This window comes from Bidens hawaiensis, unplaced genomic scaffold (genome assembly GCF_021521415.1).
Source record: "Bidens hawaiensis isolate Kalapana, Puna unplaced genomic scaffold, B.hawaiensis_p1.1 tig00079198_1, whole genome shotgun sequence".
NCBI lineage: Eukaryota > Viridiplantae > Streptophyta > Magnoliopsida > Asterales > Asteraceae > Bidens > Bidens hawaiensis.
The window spans coordinates 10,050-29,470 of record NW_027503551.1 but is presented as its reverse complement, the minus strand read 5'-3'; the positions used below and the strand labels follow the sequence as shown (position 1 = coordinate 29,470).

Here is a 19,421-nt window from a genome sequence, read left to right as displayed (position 1 = left end):
CGGGAGGTCAAGACCGATATGATGAAGACCGAGATGATAAGGACCAATATGGTTGTGAAAGCCGAGAAGGTCAAGATCGTGGGTCAAATCACATGGTTCAAAGAAGACAAGTTTGGAGACAAATATTCGCATATTTCGAGTCAGAAATTAGGGGTGATTGTTGGAAGTAATTCGGACTCCAAGTCACAAGTCGGTGAACTTGAGGGACCAATATTGTTGGAAGTAATTATGTTATGTTTCCTAATTGTATTGTAATTATAATAGGTAATGTCTTTGATAGCAAGTTAGGTTAGTCCTATATAAACATGTCATGGTTAGACATTATAGAATGTGTGATGTGAGGTGTAACCGAGTTAGGGTTCATCCAAGAGACACACACGAGATGTAACTGAGTTAGGGTTCATCTAGATGTAACCGAGTTAGGGTTCATCAAGAGTCAAACCGAGTTAGGGTTTGAGGGAGTTTGTAATCAGTTTTTTGAGTTAGATTTTCTGATTAATATAAACGAGAGTTATTCGTTTAATTCGTGTGTTGATTATCGATACGGGACTTGACATTTAACGAGCACAATAAGACAGTAGATCTGATGTTCATGAATATAATGCACAAGAGTTTGGGAGAATAAGGCGTGAATGAATATTGTTAAAAGCCTATTGGTTTCTTCTTCTTATGTTACTCTGTGATTACTGGTTCTCCCATCCCCTTTTATGTTACTTGTTTCTATATTGCTTCTAATCTCTTAGTTGTAATCATTTCATGAAATCAATATAGTTATAGTTGATTAAAGTTTCATTAGATTGCTACTCTAGTCTATGTTATGGTTATATCGAATCACTTCACAAAGGCTAGAATCAAATTAAAATTTAACGCTATTACTCATACCAAAACCATTTTTCATTTAAACAGTTATTGTTATATTTTATTTAATATAAATTTATAATAATATTTACCAACAATAAATCATGATTATTTGTATTAACAATAATAAAAATTATTAATAAATAACATATTATCTAATTAGTATAAAAAGAAAGCTTGTTTTGCTGACTTTTGTATATGTATATGTTATTATTGTTTTGTGTTAGAAGAATAGCTTTCATTGTATCCTGATGGTTAAGTAGTTAGGTTGTACAGTTTTGGCTTATATTTTTTGGTTTGCCATGTGTTATACACGTGTCCTCTTTTGCTTTTATCCGTTGCTATCTCTCTCTCACCCTGTATTCTCTCTGTTCATAAATCGATTGTGGTGTTGGAACCCTTGGTGGCGCCGGACAACAGTCGTGTATGGATACGTGAGCCACTACCAAGACAAAGTTCATTTTGCCATTAAGGTAACCTGCCGGTTTTTCGCTTGATTGTGATTATGGTTATGCTAAGTATTAAGGGTAAATACTAAATAAATTGATTCTGTGAATAGGTTGGTGAATTATAGGGATGGTCTGAATCCTACCTTGAATGGTTTTTTTCGGGTTGGGTTTCTTTTTTATTTGACATGCTAATGAAGATAGAAATCAAAGAATTCGAACAATAGTTCTATTGCAGTGTGCATTCAGTAGTTATAGTTATAATGAGGTTTTAAGTTTGATAACTTTTGACGCCTAAGTTGAGCAACATAAATTGAATTATAAAACAAGGTCGGAGACGCGTGTTGCAGGTAAGCCGTAATCTATCGTTTTCAGGTTCCGCTTCAGAACCCTTGGTAGTTATGGTGTCGTCGCACCAGTTGCGTTTGTGTTTGCCGATTGTGATATTCGGCTTTCTTGAAAAAAATTATGATGATCTATTGTATTGGGGTTTCGATTCGGAACTGTTGGCAGCGGTGGAGTGGTGGTAGTAGTAAGTTGTTTGTTTTTGGTGCATGTGATCTGTCATTATTTGGGTCACAACTTTACGGTTTTACGTTCCTTAGATAGACTTGGTTGTTATGTAGTGTATATCGTTTACTCGCGGGTTTACAATCATCCTTTGATCTGTTTGTTTACTGGCGGGTTATGTTCCTTAGATAGACTATGATTTTAACGTATCTATTGTTGAACAATATAAGCTCACATTTAGTCTACATGGCTTGGCTGCTAACCGGATATGATGATAATGTATTTGAGCCTAAATAAATATCTAGGAAAACACAGTTGTTTAACCAAGTTGATACAAGTTAAATGCAACAATTGTACATCAGTTTCGCTTATTTAAGTTTTAAACTTTTATGTCAGCAGGAAAATAGAGGCCATTCATATCACATCCGGATGCTAAGGTATGCATTTCATGTCTTATTGTTACAAAACCTAGAACTGCATAATATGGTCTTTAGTGTTCTACTTAGATGTGTACAAACGAGGTATTTTTCGAAATGATTCCGCTGCTTTGGGATCAATTAATTACAAACAAAAGTGTATCACTTTATGATTCTTTGAATTAGTATTTTGGTGAACTAAGTACTGTTTAAAATGGATCAACAGTAATGACACGAAAGGTTTTAAGTGGTGGTGTTGTTGCTGCTGCTGCTGCTGCTGCTTAACCTTACAGATTAGAGTAATTTTTGGGATGTGTTTTTGACACCCATTTATTGTTGGATTACCAATTATTAGTGAATGCAAACAATTGTTTCTTTGCTTTTCATCAGGTGGCTTCTGAGTTAGATATATGCTACTACTTGGGAAGCTTCATATAAAGGTAAGAAATTCATTTATCTTGATAAGATACACATGTTACTTTTCTATTTGTATGTTCAACTATATCCACTGTAAAGACCTAACAATGGGTGGTTTCCAAATTGTAGCATAAAATTGCAATACTGTATTTTTAGTTTTAAGTTGAATTAACAGGTCCTTGACTTTTGGTGTAATTTTGATCGAAATATGTGATTTAACTTATGACACCCCTTATTTCTTGCAGTAACTAAAGCTGATGCAATTCCATGTCTGCATGCTGCTGAAGAGATGTCTGCCTGTTGCAGGAGGCAGTTAACTGTACCACAAGTCTGCAAGTTAGAACTGATAGTATGTAACCGCATAAGTTAGAACTGATATATCTAACCGACCAACAACTTAGAACTGATAATATGTATCTGCATAACCAATCCCGGCGAAACGCGCCGGGTCAACCACTAGTTGTAAACTAAAACAAAAATCAATATGCTTAGGTTTCATGATCCCTCATGAAGAAGTCCATCTCTCTTTCTACTCTATTTCTACAGTAGAAACTCGATAAATTAATACTCGATTATTTAATAAACTCTCTAAGATAATATTTTTTGCCGGTCTCGATTCGGGGATAGGGTGCTAAACTAATAATTCGCTAAAATTATAAGATAATACATTTTTGATAATTTCTTTAGACTCCATATAAAATATAAATTAATAATTCTTTATATATAGCATATTACATGAATGATTTATGAAGGTTTCTTGAAAAATGACTCAATTGTCTTTTGTTTTTTGTTGAAATCAATTTCCCCTTGAATCTCGTCTCTAATTTTCCTTAGCATGGTAAGAATTTCTTGTGTTGTTTTCTCATTGCTTAACAAGAAATTGTTCAATGTAATTGCCGCTGTAATAGCTTCGTTTCGCGAAGGGGGCTCCATTATAGAACTTTCATCATCTTCTTCATCGATATCATCTTTATTAACTTCAATAACACTTTCAATAATTTCTTCATCAGTCAATAACTGTGCAACTACATTAATTCCAATAACGCTTTCAATAATTTTAATAAATTAGTAATTATTAATTTATCGATTAATTAATAACTCTTTTAATTAATAAATTTTGGTGGTCCCAAGTGTATTATTTTATAGAGTTTCTACTGTATATGTTGTGAATGTTGATGTGTGTAAAACTATACACATTATTTATATCATTTACCCCCGATTTTATACATTTTTCATAACAAATCCATTGAGTTTGACACTAAATCATTTGTAACATGGATTTGTAGTTTCGAATGACGAATTGGCCTAAATAAACAAGAAATAACGACCAAAAGGACAAAATTCAGAAACCGAACAAAACCGAGAATGAAGAAACAATGTCCGAAATGGGTTGGTCCAAAGAAACATTAATGAACAACCGCAAGAAAGAACGAAGTTGGAAGAAATGAAGATCAAAAGCAAAGACAAGACTTGGCGATAAAAGAATAATAAGACACTTGCAAATCTTATGTGTTGCAACGACACTATCAACCGAACCTTATGACCCATAAAGATTTCCAGACAAAGCATTAATGAGCAAGCATAAGAGTCAAAATCCAGAAGACCTATACTTGACACTTATGGGTTGTAAACACCCTTATGACCCTTAAAGAAACGTCGGTCATTTTTTTATTTGCAAAAGTCTTTGTCGGTGCAACCAGATCCAAAAAATCCGGAATAGATAATATTAAGGCATTTGAAAGCGACACATATGAGTCATAAAGCCAGGTTACGGCCCATAAAGACTGGCATTAAGAAACAAGATCCGAGAAATCTGGAGTTGAAGATAAGATCTCTCAAAAGTTACTTTTGTGGGTCATAAGGATAATATTGAAAACATTACGACCCATAAGTATTCCAGATTTTTACCTATAAATAGCAGTCCCGAGTTTCAGCCAAAACCGTCCCTTTTCTAGCATATCTCTTCTCTTGTTTGCTGAATAAACTCCAAATGATTGCCAAGGAGGTTTCAAGAGTCTCAAAAAGGTTAAAACACTTCCCGGGAGCTTTGAAGTTCTTCCCGAACACCCCACGAGTAGTATGTCTCTATTTTGTAAGTCTAATTTGGTTATGTTAATTGCTATGTTAGGCTAATAATCTATTAGTTTCGACATTAAGGGCTTTATTTTGTATTATGATTCGAATGTGAAATAGTTATGTGATTTTATTGTCGAAAGGTTTCGTTTGTATAAATTCTTGAACTTTAAATTCCGAAACTCTGTTAGGATTCAAATTAGTTTGTTAACGAACATTAACAGTTTATTAATATGCTAATGAAATTCTTCAAAGTTATGAAATAAGATTTTAATCTTAATAACTAAGGAATAAATGTCGGTTTTGCGTTTGTCTACGAATTCAAATTCGTTATAGAAATTATACATTGTGATTTAGTATTCCAAACGGCGTGAACACTAAATGATAATTAATACTTTCATCACAGGCAAATCGCACATTAAGATCGTAAAGACGTGAGCTTAGGGTAGCGAGTTGAATCTAACTAACGAACTGCGCTTAGTTAGACATAGATGGAGGGAACATCCATAATTGCACCATAAGTATTTATGATCGTAACTCGAATCAGAAGTATGAAATACCCCTTGTGTCGGAACTATCTTTAATAATCGTTTGTTTCTAAGTTAGTTAGTTTACCTCTTAGTTATATGCTAATTATTTGTACTGTTGTCAGTTAGTTATATGCTTATATAATCTATAATTTGCACAAACCCCCATGTTACGAATACTAGTTCTAAATCGCTCCTGGTTATAAAATTGTTAAACCGCATTCCCTGTGGACACGAACCTTACTTCCATTCATATTATCCATAATAGCGTGTAACGTAGTAAGTTCACCTTTATAGATTTATTTGTTGCAGTTAACGACATCCAACAAATTGGTGCGGTAGCCGGGGACTATGTCCAAAATTTTACTTTTATGCCAAGATCTTTAAGAGTTGGTAAACCACTTGTAATCGATCTAGAAATAGAAAAACCATGAAGAGATTAAAGAAACGGGCAAAAATTCAAAAGAAGTTAGCAAATCCTTCAACCTCTACTCAATCACCACGGTCGTTAACATTTGGGGAAACATTTCCTTGTCAAGTGACTCTGAATCATCTTCCACTCCCACGTCACAAAACTCGACTTCGACCCAAGATTCAGGCCCAACAACCTCTTTGTATTGAACCCAGTCGAGCAAACCCTAGAATGGGCGAACTGCGATGTTCCCCAACAACCTCTTTGTATCATTTATCCCGCTATTCCAAATATCAAGCTAAAATCAAGATTTATCCATTTATTGCCAACCTTCCGAGGCCAGGAGAATGAAGATCCTCACAATTTCCTCAAAGAATTCCATGTTCTGTGCACCAGAATGAAGCCAAATAATGTAACAGAAGATCAAATCAAACTTTTAGGGCATTCCTCTTTTCTTTGCAAGATTTAGTGAAACATTGGTTGTATACCCTGCCACCATGGTCAGTGACAACCTGGAATGCTCTTGCAAGAACTTTTCTTGACACGTACTTCGCTGAAGCAAAAGCGTCCACTCTTCGTAGAAAAATCGCAGGGATCAAATAAGCAAAAAGAGAGCCTCTACATGCTTAATGGGAAAGGTTCAAGGAGCTATGTAGAAAATGTCCTCAACATGGAGTCTCGGAGCATCAATTACTTTAATACTTTTGTCAAGGAATGGCACCCATGGAGAGACAATTGCTAAGTGCCTCAAGTGGAGGAAACCTACTCGAAAAAACTCTGACCTAAATCAGATCCATAATCCAATCAGCAGCAGGTGGCACCAAACACTCAGTGCATGAAGAAGAATGGTATCCATATGTACCACGTGCTATGAAAGGAGTGAATACTCCTCACACTGAAACTCAATTGGTTGAGTTAACAAAAGCAGTCGTGATGCTTACAAAGGATAAAGCAGCCGAAGCACCACAACGAGCACGTGAAATATGCTTAGAAACAAGACACCCCACTAATATGTGTCCAATGCTGCAACACAATGTTGAACAAGCAAATGCAGTTGGCGGATATCCTAGACAAAACTCAAGGCAATGTGATCAACCACGAGGAAATCAGATCTGGGACAACCCACCAAGTTTGGCTACCAACAAATACCAACTCAATATCAACCACGCCAGCCCTTTCTAAACCAACAAAATTCCCAACACCGTCAAGCATTAACAAAACAACCAAGTAGCTCTGGAATGTCTTTAGAGGGCATTGTGAAGAATCTGGCTACCAGTAGTCAAACATTCCAAAAATAAACAAATGCGAGCATCAAGAATCTGGAGCAACAAATGGCTTAGTTAACTAGTTCAGTGAGTAGACTCGAATCTCAAGGAAATTACCAGCACAACCAGTAGTAATCCCAAGCACAACGCTTGTGCCATCACATTAAGAAGTGGAAGGAAGTACGACGACCCGGAATTGCAAGAAGAAAAGCAAGAGGTCGTTGTTGAAAAGAAGACTAAAAAAAAGATGCTTCCAAGTCAAGTGAAGTAATACCTAAGATCAATGTCCCTCCTCCATTTCCCTCAAGATTTTTAAGCACAAAGAAATAAAGAGAAGATCATGAAATCATGGAGACGTTTTGAAAGGTGAAGGTAAATTTTCCCCTCCTTGATGTTATCAAGAAAGTCCCTTGATAAACCAAATTCATAAAAGAACTTTTCACTTAAAAGAAAAGGCTTAAACGGAACGAAACCGCCAAGGTCAACGAGGATGTCTCAGGCGTCTTACAAAAGAGACTCCCACCAAAATGCAAGGATCCTGGTGTTTTCACTATTCCTTGTCAAATGGGAAATTTAAGCATACCAAGAGCCATGCTTGATCTCGGAGGCTCTATCAGCGTCTTACCATGTTCCAATTTCAAAACTCTCAACGTAGGACCGTTGAAAAGGCATTGGTAGTCATTCAATTGGCTGATAAATCCATGGTCCACCTAAAAGGTGTATTAGAGGACGTGTTAGTACAAGTGAATGAACTGGTATTTCCTGTTGATTTCTATATGTTAGACATGAAAAATGGTGACACTTCAGACTCAAGTTCCGTTATGTTAGGGACGCCATTCCTAAAGACTACTGAAACAAAGATTGATGTTTATAGTGGTACTTTCTCCATGGAATTTGATGGTGAGATCATAAATTTCAATATTTACGATGATATGCGGTATCCAAGTGATGTTTCATTTGTGAATTGGTTAGATGTAATCGATCCTTTAACTGATGATTACTTCGAGTTATCTATCCATCTCACTCTAGCATTAATCTTAAACAAAATCCTTGATGAAACGTCGACAATGAACCCGCAGAAAAGTTCAAACTTGAACATGAGTTGATAGATTTGGTATCCCTCATGGATACACAACCCATCCTGGGTTGCAAAAATCATGACTATACGCCGATTAATCCCCGATTAATCGCTAGTACCCACTTCACTGATTAGTCGTGGGCTAATCGGTCAATGAACAATCCGGCCTAAACTGGTGGTTTTCGATGAGATTCTGACAAAAATGAGCGGTTTCCAGTGAGATTATGACCAAAGTTAATGGTTTCCGGCAAGATTCAATCAAAAACCAGCGATTTCCGGCGAGACTCAAGCAATTTTCCGCCCAAATTGTGTTTATGTATGTATAAACTTGTAAATTACATATAAAATTGTGTGTCTGTATATAATAAATTGAAAAATATACATTAAAGTCTGATTCGATTAATCTCGATTAATCCCGATTAATCGTTAGTCCCCAACCCACCGCCCGACTAGCGACTAGGGATATTTACAACATTGTTAGCCAAGTATGAAACAACCAAGCTGCAATTACAAGTTACTGAACAAAAGCTCCGACCATCCATTGTGCAACCACTAGATCTAGAGTTAATGACTCTCCCTAATCATCTTAAGTATGCTTATCTTGGAGATAACGGTACGTTGCCAGTAATCATATCCAACAAACTGTCCAAGAACAAAGAATATGAACTGGTCAACATGCTAAAGAAGTACAACGAAGCAACCGGTTGGACCATAGCTGACATCAAAGGCTTGAGTCCATTCCTTGTGTGCACAAGATCCTCATGGAAGATGACTACAAGCCCAAACATGAAGCACAAAGAAGATTGAATCATCCCATGATGGAAGTTGTTAAGAAAGAGATTCTGAAGCTACTCAATCCAGGTATGATTTACCCAATCTCTGACTACAAATGGGTAAGTTCATTTCAAGTTATACCCAAGAAGACTGGTATCACTGATTCACTGTTACCAAGAAAGAAAAAGATGAACCGGTTCCCACTCGTGTGCAAAATGGATGGAGAGTGTGTATTGACTATAGGAGGCTAAATGCCTCCACTCGAAAGGATCACTTCCCTTTACCTTTCATCGATCAAATGCATGAGAGGTTAGTAGGTAAAACTCATTATTGTTGCTTAGATGAATACTCTGGTTTCCATCAAATACCTATTGAACCCAAATACCAAGAGAATACAACGTTTACGTGCCCTTTTGGCACGTTTACATACCGGAGAATGCCATTCGATCTTTGCAATGCCCCGGCTCGAGTAAAAACACGTGTTTATGGTGTGTAATATTATAAGTTTTAATCGTTTAAATGAACCAAGCTCAAGTACTTTTGAGTGTTTTTATGTTTGCAGGTATGCGGAGCTTAACGGAGCTAATTTGGAGTGTTTAAGGATGGAGAAATCAAGATTATACAATGAGGAGTGATTGGGAGCTTAATCGGACGATCGGGGTTGAAGAAAACGGAAAATAACACGTTGGAGCAACAGCAGCAGCCGTAGGCTACAGGATCCTGGCCATAGCCTACGGCTAAGTAGTGCCGTAAGGCAGGACCTTAAGTCATAGGCTACGGCCTGGCCTGGCGGGGAAATCGTTTTTGGTTGTTTTTCTTCCATATTTAAGAGGCAAAAACCCTAAGGTCGAATATCTTTTCATTCTCTACCGCTGAGGATGTAACAACTCGGGTTTTCGAATTTATACATTTACCCGACTCGGTTCATTGTTCGGGTTATTTTAAAATATATTGCGTTTATCAAGTTAAATCGATTATTTTGTTAATATTTAATTGTTTGTAATTAAATCTTTAATATTCTTACACTTTCAGCCCAAATTATATAATTTTATCTCATTTGTATTCAATCTCAAACTTCAGGGTTCAGAGTGTAAAATAGTTATAACCCATATCTTCAAATTGGATATCCATTTATCAAACCCGTATCCACATTCGTTTCTTGTACCCGAATTCAATTTACAATGACTTGGACCTTAATCTTCGTTTATTAGTTTTAATTGATCTTGTGTATCATATAATTATGTTAACTTCGGCCATAACCTACACCCTAAACGAGTTAACAATATCGATTTTAATCCGTCCTTCCATTATTAACCAAACCGACAAGCCTAATCCCTAAATCTATATAAACGATGGTAATATTCCAATTAAACTCACACCCAACATCATACTCCTATCATCAATTATATTAGTTTGCAGTTTATAAGCTTGTTCGTAATCAAGTTTGGCCGGCACGGATCCGTACTCGTTCACCTTCATTTAAATCGATTTAAGGTAATCAATTTATAGGGTTATGATCGCAATTCATTGCTAAACAAAAGCCCTAAGGCTGATTTGATTTACATTAACATATTTGGGTAAATCGAATTACTAGGGTTCATAGTCAACTTTGATGAATCTGAGTCTGTTTGTATATAATATGATCTGGTTTTTGTTGCAGTCGCTAAGGTAGCTTATCTGGTTATTTCTGTGAGTCATGGGGGGGGGGGGGGGCAGGTCGCGGGTTCGACCCCCTGCCACCCCGAATTTTTAGTTTTTTTTTTCTAATATATTCTTTTTAAATCAATTAATAATAATAATAATAATTGATTAAAATTTTCTTTTGTAAACCGACTTTATAATAATTGATTTCTCGCGTCATTATTCCGTATGTAAACATATGTATGTATGTATAATAACCCGAAAAACTAAGGATTTAATGTATATACATATATAGATATATAGCAAGCAAACTTAATATAAATATATATTTATGTACTTTATAAAACTAATAATATCTTAAGATGTGTTTTACTTTTATTTAACAAACTAAGGATTTTGCATATTATATCTTATTATATTATTATATTAATTATGATTAAATATATATATATATATATATATATATATAATATTAACTTATTAATAATGGTTATTGAGTCTTCAAAATCGTTCTTGTTCATATACTTAGCATATCCATAATTCTCTTTGTTCCTTTTAGGCTTTATTGTCAACGTGTGATTTCCTCCATTCTTATTATCTCGATCACCTTAGTTCGTCTATCGAGGTGAGTACCACATTCCCCTATTTTACTTGTTTTCTCACGTTTTGGGGACATATGCGTAAATATACTTTCTCATATATACTTATACATAAAACTGCAACTTTGTCTTATGTGTTAACAACTTATACCTTACTTGTTTATGTGCTTATTTGCTTTGTATGCTTTCGCATTCGGAGACGTCCAACATAATCTCAGTCTAGTATGATCATACGCCAGTCGTTAGCCTTTGTGCTTCTCGACATCTCAGTTATACTTGTTTATTTGGTTAATTTGTTATTCTCATATGACTTGTTGCAGCTACGTAATTTATTATATATACTATATGTACAACTAAACTGGTGTGTTGCTCACTCAACATGTGTTGTTGACAAAATTCTATTTTATACGCATATGCAGGTTATCGCTTGAATTAGTTGCAAGACTTTGTGAAGATTTAGTGAAGAATTATGTTAGAAAATATAAAATCAAGAATTAAATTTTTGTTTATTGTTTTTTTAATGAGTTGTATTTTGTATTTGATTTATTTTGAAATTGAATAAAATTAATAGATATTGTCATATAAATATTGCATGATAGTACCTTGAGAGTTGTGGCAATCAGTTCGCGCCCTGGCATTTCCGCCGTAGGTTGGGGTGTGACAGAGGGTTGTTTTGGAGGCTATCTTTCACCATCATAACATCTCTTAATAACCATAATCACTCATGCAATCATTTTCCAACATCATAATCAAGATATTCAAGATCAAGATGCAATGCTAAAGACTTCATAACCATCTTCGGGCGTAGGGTTGAGTTGTACGTTGTTTTTTTGGTATTCTAAACTTTCACTTTGGATTTGGTTAATCATTCGGTTGATCAACTCTTTGTATTTGTTTGTGTGCTTAAACAGTTTTCTAGTGTTTGATTGCTTAATCTTTTGTCAGTTAATCGATTTGTGGTCATAAACAATTAGGATTGACTTATTTTCATCATTGAGCCGTTTATCATTAACCATAGTATTAATTTTGTGTATCAAAAACCTAAAATTGAAATCAAATAGATTTTCATTAAATTGTGTCAATCGTTTGGATTAAGTTCTAACATTTAGTATAGCCAAATAGTAAGTCTTTTAGTTTACATATAATAACAAGGATTTATCCAAATAAGTTTATTAATTGTCTAACTTGCTTAAAAACCTGAAACCTGGAGATTGGTTATTTTCATATTATTGTTTTACAAACTACTTTTAAAACCGCTTGACATCGTTTGTTCGCTATAGCATAACTAAGTAATAGTATTAAACTGAATGAGCATTTTCCAATGATTCCATGTGGATTCGACACCTTATTTTCCCTAGCCAATAGAGGTATTTTTATAAATATTTTTGATTGACCTTTCGACATCGATCAAAATGGCGCCGTTTCCAGGGAATCAACGCACATAGTGCTAGTTTAGCTTAATTTTTAGTTTTTGTTTTTATTATTTCTTCGTTGATTTTACGTGGGGTGTTAGTGTTTTTGTCTGTGCAGGTGACTTTACAGGTTAATGCCGACGTGATATTCCCGCGAGAAAGAGCCGGTGCAATTTGATCCAGAAATTGATAAAACAGCAAAAAGAAACCGACAGGCTCGGAAACCCAAAGTAAACCGGAAACCTGAAGCCACAATACCAAAAACTGAAAACATGAGTACCCGAATGACTACCCACCGAATAACCAAGGCCAACCACCAAACCAAGAACAACCATTTCTTCAAAACAACCCACCACCTAACCGAAACCAAGATGCTAACCGTAACCAAAACCAGTTGAAACGTTGAGGGGGTAACCGTAAATAAAGAAGACAACTGAATTTTGATGAAAACTGGTCAGTCGGTGATGCCCCACCAAACCATCAAAGACCAGCTGAATTTAGAGAGGAAAGACCCGAGAATAACCAGGCTCGTATACGGGTGGAAGACTGGAATATAAGGGATGATGTCTGGTTAGATTATGAGGATGATGGGGAATAATTTGAGGATGAATATGTGGGTCAGTATCAGTAGCAAAATATCCAGAATGACCAGTAAATTCGACAAAATCATCCAGAAAATCAACGAGATCGAGCACCGAGACGTCAGAATAACCGCGAACAAAAGGTTCCGTATTATGAGTTTGATGATGGAGTACCGAGAGCATATGTCCCACCACCAGTCAGAGGAGTTCAAAGTCACTTCATCCCACAAGTGGCCACGAACCCTTTACCGATCATTTCGTGGGAATTGATAAAGGCATTTCATGATAGTCTCTCTAATGATAATGACTGTGACCTCCAAGCCACAACTATGGATCTTTTCTTAGAAACAACGAAAATGTGGATTAGGGGCATCTTGAAAGGCATGCAACTAATTCGAAGAGATACACGCAATCGAACAGGATGGCCAAAAGACCTGTAGTAAAGGCGTTTGACAATCATGGTTCAGATGACATAATGGATAGGCTGGAAAAGAATATGGACAAGTTGTTAGATGCAGGTATACAAGGAACGGGTAGATCGGGAAAAACATGTCCACTATGTGAAGGTTGTGGTTAGTTAGGGCATGAAGTCGCGAGTTGTGGGATGGCACAAGATGAAGAGACTGAGACAGAGGTGGTAAACTATGTTCAGGGTGAAAGGAAATACAATTACATGAGTTCAAACACATATCATCTGGGCCTCAGAAATAATCTAAATTTCAGCTATGTAAAACCGAACACTTAGCAGAACCCGAATTTTCTGGGCAATTCGCTGAAGACAGGTTATCAGTCAAACAAGAAACAATATGGGAACAGTTCAGGCAATGGTTAGAGTGGGTACAATCATAGAGATTCGGGGGGTTACAATAAGGGTTATCAAAAGAGTTGTCGGCAAGGGAAAGGGAATTCTTCGGGTAACAAAGAGGAGTCGATTAAGGATGTGATTGAGTTATTGAAGCAAATGAAGAAAGATCAAGAGACTCAGTATAAAAATCAAGAGATTCAAAATAAGGCGTTGAATCAGAGGTTGGAGTTTCAAAAGAACGAAAATGTTGCACTGGATAAATAGATGAGTCAATTAGCAGAAGAAATTGCAAGTCTAAAGAGAAATCCATCCAAACTACTTACTGATACTTTGAAGAATCCGATCCATCAGAATAACAGTTTTTCAAGTGGAAAGAGCACCCATATTAACCAGGTAAGTACCCTTAGAAACTGTAAGGCTTTTGATAATCCTTGGTTGAAGGAGTGGTGGAAGACTTGGGTGAAAATGGGAACAGTGATGATAAGGTGGAAATTGAACCAACAAATAATCCAAAAAAATTAATTAATAAAAATTTAAATGAATCGGTAAAAGAAAAAAAGAAACACCAACCGCAAAGGAGACGGGTTCAACGAGTAAAACCGTTCTATTTCCTCAGGCATTGGTGAATCACGTAACATTATCACTGAAAAAGAGGGGCCCACAACAGGAGGAAATGTGGGAAGTATTCAAACAAGTAAAAATTAATTTACCCCTCATTGATGCTATTAAACAAGTCCCCGCATATGCTAAATATTTGAAGGAATTGTGTACTAAAAAACGAACTCACAAAATACCTAAACAGGTTGATTTAACGGCTAAGGTGAGTTCGGTTTTAACGGGAATCCTCCCACCCAAGTTACAAGATCCGGAAACGCCAATAATACACATTCAAGTGGGTGATTTTAAAGAGATGAGGCCGTATTAGATCTTGGAGCGGTGGTGAGTATTATCCCTGAAAGCCTATATGATCAATATGATTTTGGTCCACTTAGAAAAGTCGACACCACCGTGGTGTTGGACGATTTGACACATAAGCTTTCTAGGGGAATTGTTGCAGATGTGATTGTTATGATCGAGGATTTTAACTACCCGATCGAATTTTTGGTTCTAGATTATGTCACAGTTGACCTGAACGGCAACCGAACGTGATTCTCTGTAGGCCCTTTTTGGCAACCGCAAATGCTTAAATAAACTATAGAACCGGAGTAGTCTACATGCCTTTTGGGTATAAAATCTTCGATTAAAAGTTTTTTCAAACGTTTCTAACCCTCTGGTGAGTGATGAATGTTTCACAATTGAAATCATTGACGGGTTGAATCCTCATGAAAATAAGGAAGATGCCACAGAGGAGTGTGTTATTTATTGCAGGGCGGCGGTAGAGCATTCACATCAGTTGGAGAAGGAAGAAAGAACAGTTGAATTTTATGCTGCAAGTATCAAGAAACCACCATGGTCTCAACAAGTGGAGAAATTACTGGACACTATTGAATCCAAGTTGAGACCTTCACTTAAGAGTCCTCCGATGGTTGAGTTGAAAGAACTCCCAGATTACCTTAAATATGTGTGTTTGGGAGAAAATGAAATGTTGTCCGCCATCATCGTCTTAAATTTAGAAGAAGATCAAGAAAGGGCATTGATGTAAGTGTTGAAAGAACATACAGCGACAACTGGGTGGATGATTGCCTACTTGAGGGGAATTAGTCCGTCTATCATGATGCACAAGATTATCACGGATCCCGAGGTGAAACCCGCACACGATGCACAAAGACGGTTGAATCCAAATATGCGGGAATTCGTGAAGAAAGAAGTCTTAAAATGGTTGGATGCGGGAATTATTTTCCCTATTTTAGATAGTACTTGGGTAAGTCCAACGCAAACGGAACCCGAAGAAGGCGGGTATTCAGATAACCCGTAATGAAAAAGGTAAAGAAATTTCCACCCGACCGGTAACCGGATGGAGAATTTATGTTGACTACCGGAAGTTGAATGTCGCGACGTCCAAAGACCATTTCCCTTTACCATTCATTGACCAAATCATCGAAAAAGTATCAGGTCAGAGATTTTATTGCTTTTTAGATGGTTATTCGGGGTACAATCAAATTGCTATTCACCCCGATGACTAACATAAGACCACTTTCACATGTCCATACGGCACTTTCGCATTTAGGCGAATGCCTTTTGGTTTGTGCAATGCCCAGGCCACCTTTCAAATGTGCATGATGAGTATCTTTTCAGATATGGTCGAGGATTCACTTGAAATTTTTATGGATGATTTTTCTATTTTCGGCTCATCTTTTGATTCATGCTTAAATGAATTAATAAAAGTTTTAAAAAGATGTGTGGAAAAGAATTTGGTCTTAAGTTGGGAATAGAGCCATTTTATGGTTCAAGAGGGAACAGTTTTGGGGCATGTCATCTCGAGTAAAGGGATTGATGTTGGACGGGCTATTTTCGTATAATATTGATTTCTCCATCCTTAAACACTCCAAATTAGCTTCGTTAAGCTCTGCACACATGTAAACATAAAACACTCAAAGTACTCGAGCTCGATGCATTTAAACACTTAAAACATATAAGATTACACACCATAAAGACGTGTTTTACCCACACATCAATGCATGGTAAGTATTTTCTCATATTATGTTGAAGAAATTATTGATTTTTTTATGGACAACTTTACTGTTTATGGAAACTCTTTTGGTGAATGTTTAACTAATCTGAAAAATATTTTTGAAAGATGCATTGAGACCAATCTTGTGTTAAATTATGAAAAATGCCATTTATGGTAGATCAAGGTCTCATTCTTAGACATATTGTTTCAGAAAAAGGGTTAGAGGTAGATAAAAGCAAAACTTGATGTTATCAAAATTTTACCTTACCTTAAAAGTGTACGAGAAGTACGCTCTTTTCTTGGATATGCAGGTTTTTACAAGAGATTCATCAAAGACTTTTCTAAGATTAGCAAGCCCTTGTGTGAACTCTTACAAAAATATGTAGAATTCATCTTCTCAGAAGAGTGTAGAGAAGCCTTCGACACATTGAAGGAGATGTTGGTGACATCACAGATAATCCAACAACCTGATCTGGACCTCCTATTCGAGATTATGTGTGATGCCAGTAACTATACAGTGGGAGCAGTGCTAGGGCAAAGAAAAGACAAACTGCCACACGTGATTTACTATGCTTCTGAAGTCCTAGATCTAGCTCAACGCAATTACTCGACTATCGAAAAGGAGCTTTTAGCTACGTTATTTGCTTTGGAAAAGTTTAGGCAATATCTCCTCGATACAAAAGTAACTAGTTTCTCTGACCACGCTGCATTGAGGAATCTCATAACAAAGAAAGAAGCAAAGCCAAGATTAATTCGATGGGTGCTTTTACTTCAAGAGTTTGACTTAGAAATTCGAGATAAAAGTGGTAAGCACAATTTGGTGGTTGATCACTTAAAAAAGATCATCAATAATGATGATCCTATGCCAATGCATGATATGTTCCCTATGAAAGACTATTTGCTGCTCAAGTGGCTACACCGAGGTATTCTAACATCATGAATTACCTTATCACATACACTTTTCTACTCTGATAGACTCGTGCTCAAAGAGAGAAAATTCAGAAGGAGTCAAGACATTATGTTGGGGATGAGCCATACCTTTGGAAATATGGTGCCGATCAAGTGATAAGATTATATGTCGACACGAGCAAGTTACCCTCAGTTTTAGATTTTTGACACTCACAAGCTTGTGGAGAAACTTTGGTCCAAAACGTATAGCACAAAAGGTACTTGAATCCCTTTTTATTGGCCTAGTATATCATATATGTTTTTCAAGTCATATGAGAGATGTCAAGAGTCTGGGAAATTAAGATCACGAGATCAAATGCCTCTCAAACCTATCCTCATGTGTGAAATTTTTGATGTGTGGGGCATTGACTTCATGGGCCAATTCCTGTCTTCATTTGGTAACACTTATATACTTTTGGCGGTGGATTATGTCTCTAAATGGGCAGAGGCAAAAGCCACGAAAACTAAGAATGCTAAAGTTGTTTAAGATTTTATCAAGTCCAATATTTTTAGCATATTTGGAATGCCAAATGCATTTATCAATGATAGAAGAACGCAATTCTGCAACTGAACAGTCGAAGCACTTTTTAAGAAGTATGGAGTTTCACATCGCATCTCAACAGCTTACCACCCACAAACAAATGGGCAAGAAGAGGTGTCAAATAGAGAAATCAAGTCAATTTTAGAGAAAACGGTCAATCCAAATCGAAAGGATTAGAGCTTACGTTTGAGTGATGCACTATGGGCATACCGTACGGCGTACAAAACATCAATAGATATGTCAGCCTACCACCTTGTTTAGGGAAAAGCTTGTCATCTTCCGGGTGAATAAGAGCATAAATCCTTTTGGGATGTCAAACAATTCAACATGGAGATGGACGAAACAGGAGTTTATCATAAGTTACAACTTCAAGAATTAGAAAAATTCGTAACGATGCTTATGAAAACTCCCGAATTTACAAAAAAATAAACAAAGCATTTCATGACAAGGCAGTTACACAAAAAATGTTTAGTGTAGGGCAAAAGGTTTTGTTATTTTCGTCTAAACTCAAGCTTTTTCATGGGAAATTAAGGTCCATATGAGTGGGACAATTTGTTGTTACTAACGTTTTTCCTCATGGTGCAATATAGAAAATGAGTGAAAAGACAGGTAAAACGTTCAAAGTGAATGGGCACCGCCTAAAATTATTCTATAAAGGGTTCCACAAAGCAATCATGACATGATTGAATTGGAGAACTCGACATGCACGAACTGAAAATTGTGTCCACATCTAGCCAAAGACGTTAACGAAAGGCGTTGTACGGGAAGCAACCCGTCGTTTTTCTTTTGTGTGTTGTTGTGTGCAATTGTTATTTTAACCTTTATTGAGGGATGCAAGCGAATGAATAGTTGACTATCAAGAAGTCCATTTATCTTAACACAAATAAGCTTGGTTTAGTCTTTTTTCTTATCGTTGTCATCTTTGAATAATTTTTAATCATTTATATACATAAATCTCTACATCTGCCAATAATGTGTCTACCTCTGATGATCATCATGACCCCTCGTTTACAGCTTAAAGCATTGCTTGAGGACAAGCAAATGTTTAAGTGGGTGGATATTTGATGTGTGCAAAATTATGCACATTTACATCGTTTATCCTAGATTTTATACTGTTCATAACAAATCAATTGTGTTTGACACTAAATCTTTTGTAGCATGGATTTGTAGGTTCGAATGACGAATTGGTCTAAATAAACAACAAATGACGACCAAAAGGACACAATTCAGAAACCGAACAATACCGAGAATGAAGTAACAAGGTCCGAATTGGGAATGAATCAACTTGGTTTGAAGAAATATTGGTGAAAACCGTTGATGACCGTCGTTTTAGTCATTCAAAAACCCAATTAAGCTAAATTGTTAGAGTAAGTAGGGTATCGTATCCACGAGAAGTATGTGGTCAGTATTACATATTTGTTTGATTATTTTAATATAAAATTATAACTAAAGTGGACAAACGATGTCAAGCAAAATTTGAAAGATTGATCTTAAAACTAAAGTGGAC

General features: G+C 36.2%; 1 long non-coding RNA gene across 3 annotated transcripts; it reads left to right on the top strand.

The window, feature by feature from the left end:
* Positions 1-1,303: 1,303 nt before the first annotated feature.
* LOC143607068 (uncharacterized) lies at positions 1,304-2,902 on the top strand. 3 transcript variants are annotated; one of them, XR_013148873.1, is made up of 4 exons: positions 1,304-1,331; positions 2,211-2,251; positions 2,621-2,670; positions 2,893-2,902. It is a non-coding gene; the product is annotated as an uncharacterized LOC143607068 (long non-coding RNA). The 3 variants fall into 3 exon arrangements; XR_013148872.1 differs by lacking the exon at positions 2,893-2,902 and adding an exon at positions 2,777-2,886; XR_013148871.1 differs by lacking the exon at positions 2,893-2,902 and having other exon boundaries at positions 2,621-2,742.
* Positions 2,903-19,421: the final 16,519 nt, after the last annotated feature.